This window comes from Manacus candei, unplaced genomic scaffold (assembly GCF_025592945.1).
Source record: "Manacus candei isolate 608988 ecotype Guabito, Panama unplaced genomic scaffold, ASM2559294v1 h1tg000088l, whole genome shotgun sequence".
In the NCBI taxonomy this organism is placed as follows: domain Eukaryota; kingdom Metazoa; phylum Chordata; class Aves; order Passeriformes; family Pipridae; genus Manacus; species Manacus candei.
Window position 1 is genome coordinate 5,199,087 of NW_026138136.1, and position 6,600 is coordinate 5,205,686.

At 40.2% G+C, this 6,600-nt stretch overlaps 1 long non-coding RNA gene across 3 annotated transcripts; it reads right to left on the minus strand.

Moving 5' to 3' along the window:
- Nucleotides 1-325: 325 nt before the first annotated feature.
- Nucleotides 326-1,425, minus strand: LOC127482483 (uncharacterized). 3 transcript variants are annotated; one of them, XR_007908619.1, is made up of 3 exons: nucleotides 1,295-1,425; nucleotides 920-1,019; nucleotides 326-614 (listed from the first exon to the last, which is right to left on the minus strand). It is a non-coding gene; the product is annotated as an uncharacterized LOC127482483 (long non-coding RNA). The 3 variants fall into 3 exon arrangements; XR_007908618.1 differs by having other exon boundaries at nucleotides 326-644; nucleotides 965-1,049; nucleotides 1,255-1,425; XR_007908620.1 differs by having other exon boundaries at nucleotides 1,380-1,421.
- Between the last annotated feature and the right edge of the window lie 5,175 nt (nucleotides 1,426-6,600).

The following is a 6,600-nucleotide window of genomic DNA, read 5'->3' on the forward strand; positions in this document are numbered from 1 at the left end:
TTCCCTTCCCTTCCCTTCCCTTCCCTTCCCTTCCCTTCCCTTCCCTTCCCTTCCCTTCCCTTCCCTTCCCTTCCCTTCCCTTCCCTTCCCTTCCCTTCCCTTCCCTTCCCTTCCCTTCCCTTCCCTTCCCTTCCCTTCCCTTCCCTTCCCTTCCCTTCCCTTCCCTTCCCTTCCCTTCCCTTCCCTTCCCTTCCCTTCCCTTCCCTTCCCTTCCCTTCCCTTCCCTTCCCTTCCCTTCCCTTCCCTTCCCTTCCCTTCCCTTCCCTTCCCTTCCCTTCCCTTCCCTTCCCTTCCCTTCCCTTCCCTTCCCTTCCCTTCCCTTCCCTTCCCTTCCCAAACCTTCCCTTCCCAAACCTTCCCTTCCCAAACCTTCCCTTCCCAAACCTTCCCTTCCCAAACCTTCCCAAACCTTCCCTTCCCTTCCCTTCCCAAACCTTCCCTTCCCTTCCCTTCCCTTCCCTTCCCTTCCCTTCCCTTCCCTTCCCTTCCCTTCCCTTCCCTTCCCTTCCCTTCCCTTCCCTTCCCTTCCCTTCCCTTCCCTTCCCTTCCCTTCCCTTCCCTTCCCTTCCCTTCCCTTCCCAAACCTTCCCTTCCCTTCCCAAACCTTCCCTTCCCTTCCCAAACCTTCCCTTCCCTTCCCTTCCCTTCCCTTCCCTTCCCTTCCCTTCCCTTCCCTTCCCTTCCCTTCCCTTCCCTTCCCTTCCCTTCCCTTCCCTTCCCTTCCCTTCCCTTCCCTTCCCTTCCCTTCCCTTCCCTTCCCTTCCCTTCCCTTCCCTTCCCTTCCCTTCCCTTCCCTTCCCTTCCCTTCCCTTCCCTTCCCTTCCCTTCCCTTCCCTTCCCTTCCCTTCCCTTCCCTTCCCTTCCCTTCCCTTCCCAAACCTTCCCAAACCTTCCCAAACCTTCCCTTCCCTTCCCAAACCTTCCCAAACCTTCCCTTCCCTTCCCAAACCTTCCCTTCCCAAACCTTCCCTTCCCAAACCTTCCCTTCCCTTCCCTTCCCTTCCCTTCCCAAACCTTCCCTTCCCTTCCCTTCCCTTCCCTTCCCTTCCCTTCCCTTCCCTTCCCAAACCTTCCCTTCCCAAACCTTCCCTTCCCTTCCCTTCCCAAACCTTCCCTTCCCTTCCCTTCCCTTCCCTTCCCAAACCTTCCCAAACCTTCCCAAACCTTCCCTTCCCAAACCTTCCCTTCCCTTCCCTTCCCAAACCTTCCCTTCCCTTCCCAAACCTTCCCAAACCTTCCCTTCCCTTCCCAAACCTTCCCAAACCTTCCCAAACCTTCCCAAACCTTCCCAAACCTTCCCAAACCTTCCCTTCCCTTCCCAAACCTTCCCTTCCCAAACCTTCCCAAACCTTCCCTTCCCAAACCTTCCCTTCCCAAACCTTCCCAAACCTTCCCTTCCCTTCCCAAACCTTCCCTTCCCAAACCTTCCCTTCCCAAACCTTCCCTTCCCTTCCCTTCCCAAACCTTCCCTTCCCAAACCTTCCCTTCCCAAACCTTCCCTTTCCAAACTTTCCCTTCCCAAACCTTCCCAAACCTTCCCTTCCCAAAACTTCCCTTCCCAAACCTTCCCAAACCTTCCCAAACCTTCCCAAATCTTCCCTTCCCAAACCTTCCCTTCCCATTTTCACTTCAAATTACACTTAATTTTAAAAGAAGGTGACAGGTAAATATCACAACAGTATTTCCCTCGTAATCTGAGCAAAACTTATTATTTTCTGAGTAAACTGGGGAACTGAAGACTCACCTGGTGTTCTGGATGGGCAGTGAAACCAAGCAATAGAAACCAGTGTCTGGAAAGCCAATGAGTTATTCAGTCACAGAGAAAAGACACCATAACTAATGATATGTCTAGTTTGTGGTTTTAAACAAAGACATATTTCCTTTCATAAAAAAAAATCTTTAAAAAGTAGCTGTTTTGTTCTAATATTTCAAAAGGAAGAGAATTAAATTTTGCAGGAGGGAGAGAAGTTCTCTGAAGACAGAGAACCGTACTATGTACCAAAGCTAACAGATATTACAAAAGATATATCTGCACTATTTCTGGCACACATATTATATGCAAATTAGATTGTAGAAGATTTATTTATTGCATAGAGAAGTCTACATGAATTTTGAACTTCTGCAGATTATTTTCTCTTTAATTGCAAGTGGTCTCTGAGTAACCTTTGATGCAGTCTTTTACCTGAAATCTCCCTGATGTTTTCACAGGTCTACCAAGTTGTTGGATTTTTTCATTACTAAAAATAAGTACATTTGTAATTTTTCTTATTTGTCAATTTAAGGCTATTTTTTCTGTATTAGACATTCCATAACCAGACTGCAATTTATCAACATCTTCCTCTTGATCTCTATCTTCTTTTACAGTGAAATTTTTTAAACTTTAGCAAAAGTGGTTTATTTTTGACTGAAAAACTACAACTAATAATAGTTAGCACAAAATATGCATATAACCATAAACAACTGTGACTGATATCTGTCATGGAAATCAGTCTCCACAAAGGAGAAATGATTTTGACTGTTTGCAGGGAAAATGTATTTTGTCAGTTGGGTGACAAGACTAAAAGTCTGCCTGTAAATGCGTGTTTGAGTGTATTGTTGCTAAGAGGTTAATCCTGCACCCACTCTTCTCAATGGTGCAGTAGTGATGGTACTTCTCTCTCCAGTGGTACAGAATCAGGTGTCAGACCAGAAAAATGCACTTTGAGGTTGTTGGTACACATGAATACGTATACATAAAATGGATTTGTAAAATGCAAATATCTCAACATTACAAGATCTCTTGAAAATAAACTCTTGCAGTGCTCACAGAGAAAAATGTCCAGTGGCTACAACAGGGAGTAGGAACTTTTGGCTCATTCTTGGTATTCAAATTCATAGTTCACTTAACTTATATCTTTGAGGAAATGTTTCTCTTTTTTTGGTTATTTTTGATTAGTACTCAGCTTTTTATAGAAAATAGAGAACACAGTTTTCCTAAAGAACCTTTCTAAATGACTCAAAACAGATCTTGCTGCTTCGAAAATGCCTTAGAAAATAACTGGGGTTTTAGTTTAGCATGATGATAAGTAGGAAGCTTTCATGAAATAGGAAAATATGGAGGAATATGACTGCTTCTTTCACTGTCATATATACAATAACAGTGATGAAAAGAGAAATTGCAGGATTTGTTATCTACTGCTTGTTTTTAATCCAATCTGGGGAAAAAAATATTTTTGAAGTTTTTCACCATTTGCATTCAGTGGAGTTAAAACTCTCTGTAGTGAGAGCTTTGTGATCAGCATCCCGTTAAAAGTTTTGCTCTCGGTGAAACAATGTTTTCTGACAAGTTTTCTAACATGATCTCTGTTATATCTAGATTAGCTCCATATATTCATTATTAGTACTTGCTAGACTCCTTCAACTTAAAAGACCACAGGATAGTGTCGAAGTGTCCTGCCATTAAGTTAGATACTGGTTAATGGTCCTTTCTTAGAGAACTCATATACCAATTAACTTTGATTCCTCATTACTTTTTTGGATTAATACAATGCATATCCTGAATACCCACCTGTATTCAGAAAGCTTAAGAGCTGATTGAATTGTTTCATAGGTAGGAACTACCTTCTGCTAAAAAGACGTGGCATTATAAATACTGTTTTATAATGTATTTATAATGATTTATTTTATACATACTAGAGATCTCGAAAGCACACGTACAATGACCAGAGCTGAGAAGGCTTTAGAAATTTATATATAACTATTTATGAAATAGAAGAATAGATGGGAAGTTCAAGTTGAGTTATATGAAAATAGTCATTGTACAGGATATTGCTTTTTTTTCTTTGATTTCATTATAAACTAAATAACAAGCTGTATTAAGAAAATTGGCAGTTAATTTGTGAACAGAACTGTAGTACTTCTTTTTTATTTTGCAACCCCTGAATTTTATTACTGATTGGTATAGATAAGAACATTAATTTTGGCAATAAAAGTTACAGAAGTTAAATGTTAATTATGTACATCTTTACAGTACATCTCTCTTACATGTAAAATCATGTGATACAGCATATATTCAGTTAACTGATACATATGAACTGACAATTGAGTGTTATTTGCTATATAATATGTTTGAAATATTATTTTTTTTGTGTAACAGAAAAAAGTACACTCTGCCTACTTTATTGTTAACCATTCTTCTACATATAACATCTGTTTACATTAGTAATGTAATTGCTGTGATAATAAGCTCATTGATTTAGTATCTAAGGAAATAATCAGTCAAGACATCACATTTGTCTTGCTTTACTTGACAGCCTGTCTTCTATACTGAATAGGCAATATCAATTCTTCCCATTGTTTCAGAGAAATGGAGCAACAAAAAAACCCAGAAAGGTCTCTTTCCTTTGCCAACTATTTCCATAAAAATGTTTGCTGCAACTAACTGGGATTGGACAAATTTAATTTTAACAGTGGCACAAGGCCAGTACACTTTAGTGTAGGAAAATTGTATTTCTTTTGTTATTCAGACAGTATGACAGCCTTATCTTTCACTTGACAGTTAACAGAAAAGGACTGTGAAATACTGGAACTGAAATAAAGCAAATACACAACTAGGAAACTTTGGTTAAACTGTCTCAGTAGGATTTTTTCCATTTTCTAAACATTTTTGTGTGTAAATATATTAAAAAAAAGTCTACATACTAGTTGTTAAGAAGCAATTTACAAGACTGTAAGATCTCTATGTACTTGGATTCACTTCCTAAAATAGCAGAGGAAAACTGGGCATGAGGGCTAAAATATAGAACAATCACAGGGCTATGATTTTTTTTTTTACTGTATCTTATGGACAGTGATGCCTTAATGAATCTGTCTTGCCTGAATTTAGGAGTTCATAAGCTTTCATTCACAGACGAGTTCATGGACTGAAGTCATAGAAGTTCAGGTTGTCTTGACCCTGTGTGATGTTCAAGCTAGGGAGGACAAGAGTCTGTCCCCTCTATCTCTTTGCCACCCATGAAAACCAGTGTTCACCACGGGGCCTTTACGCAGCAGTGCTGAGTGACTTCTGTACCTGGAATTCGTTGCAAATGAGCAAAGAGCAAGAGAAATCTCGTTCCCTGCCCTGTGGAGATGAATCTCTACTGATCAGTTTATAGGCAGCACAACTGAACCTGTACTATAAACAGAAATAATAATAAAAATAATTAAAAAAATAGAATACTACTCTCACTATAGAGCACCAATATGACAGGATGAGGGGTACTGGCTTCAAGCTGAAAGAGAGTAGATTTAGATTAGATATTAGGAAAAAAAATTTTACTATGAGGGTGGTGAGGCACTGGAACAGGTTGCCCAAAGAATCTGTGGATGCCCCATCCCTGGAGGTGTTTGAGGACGGGTTGGATGGAGCTCTGAACAACTTGGTCTGAGTGAAAGGTGCTCCTGTCCGTGGCAGGGGGGCTGGAAATACAGGATTTTTAGGTCCTTTCCAACCCAGGCCATTCTATGATTCTATGATACCTTAAAATTACTACTCTTAGTTACCATAAACTTCACGGATTCAGTTAATCTCTCAACATTTTAGAGAGAAAGGGAAGAAGCACTTTTCCTCTTTTAAAGATAGGATTAAAAATACATTTCAAGTATTATATACTATGGATGTGTTCTCCAGGAAATGAACTGAAAAAAATAAATGTATCTCACTCTCCCTCAACATCAGAAAATCCAGGTTTTCTCTCCTCTGCATAGCATTTGTTTTAATTGCAAGTGGGAAGACTTACACTGTGGAAGAGTCAGTAGAAATGAAGATATGCAAAACTAAGCCCTTATCATGGAGTGTTAATTACCTATGCGGTAGTTGTACTTACAAGATGAGAGCAACGAAAGACAGGTTGTTCTTTGTTTCCAAACCAGATGCAGGGTAGCAGAAGTGTGGCCTCACAGCTCATCTAAATTCTGAATTCCAGCAGGCTGACATCTGCTCCTTTTCTGCTGATGAAGAAGAACTGACAAACACTTTTATTTTCTTCTTTTTCCTCCATAAAGACCTTCTTGACTACTTATATTTGTAAACTCAAAAATGAGTTCTTCCCACTCAGTGTTTTTAACTGTGATTACTAAAAAAAAGAGGTTCTGTTAAATTGAAGAAGAGAGGCAGGGTCTAGATGAGATGTGCTGGGAGGTATAATCATATACCACATATTTACTGATGTATCACAAAAAAATGCCAATTACAATTGAACAATGTAGCATTTTTTTTCCGTAACTCTCCTGGTCAGAAGCCTTGAAAGGTTTCTCCAAAATGAAGTCCTTTCTTGTCAGACAAATGAAGTCTATTCAGTTGTGACCCCTTAGGGAATTGTTGACAGAGTTCAGACCTGACACAGGTCCAGACCCCTTTCTTCTCTACATAAGGTAGGAAATCTGTGTTTCTGTTTAAATTTGAAGGATAGTATTCTATATATCTTGATGTTCTTCCCTTTCTCAGAAAAAAAAAATTCAAAAGGACATGATGCTAATGCTGTCCAAAACAGTAAGTTTGAATCCAGAGGAGGCCACGAAGATGCTCAGCTGGCTGGAGCACTTCTCCAGATAGGCCGAGAGAGTTGGAGCTGTTCAGCC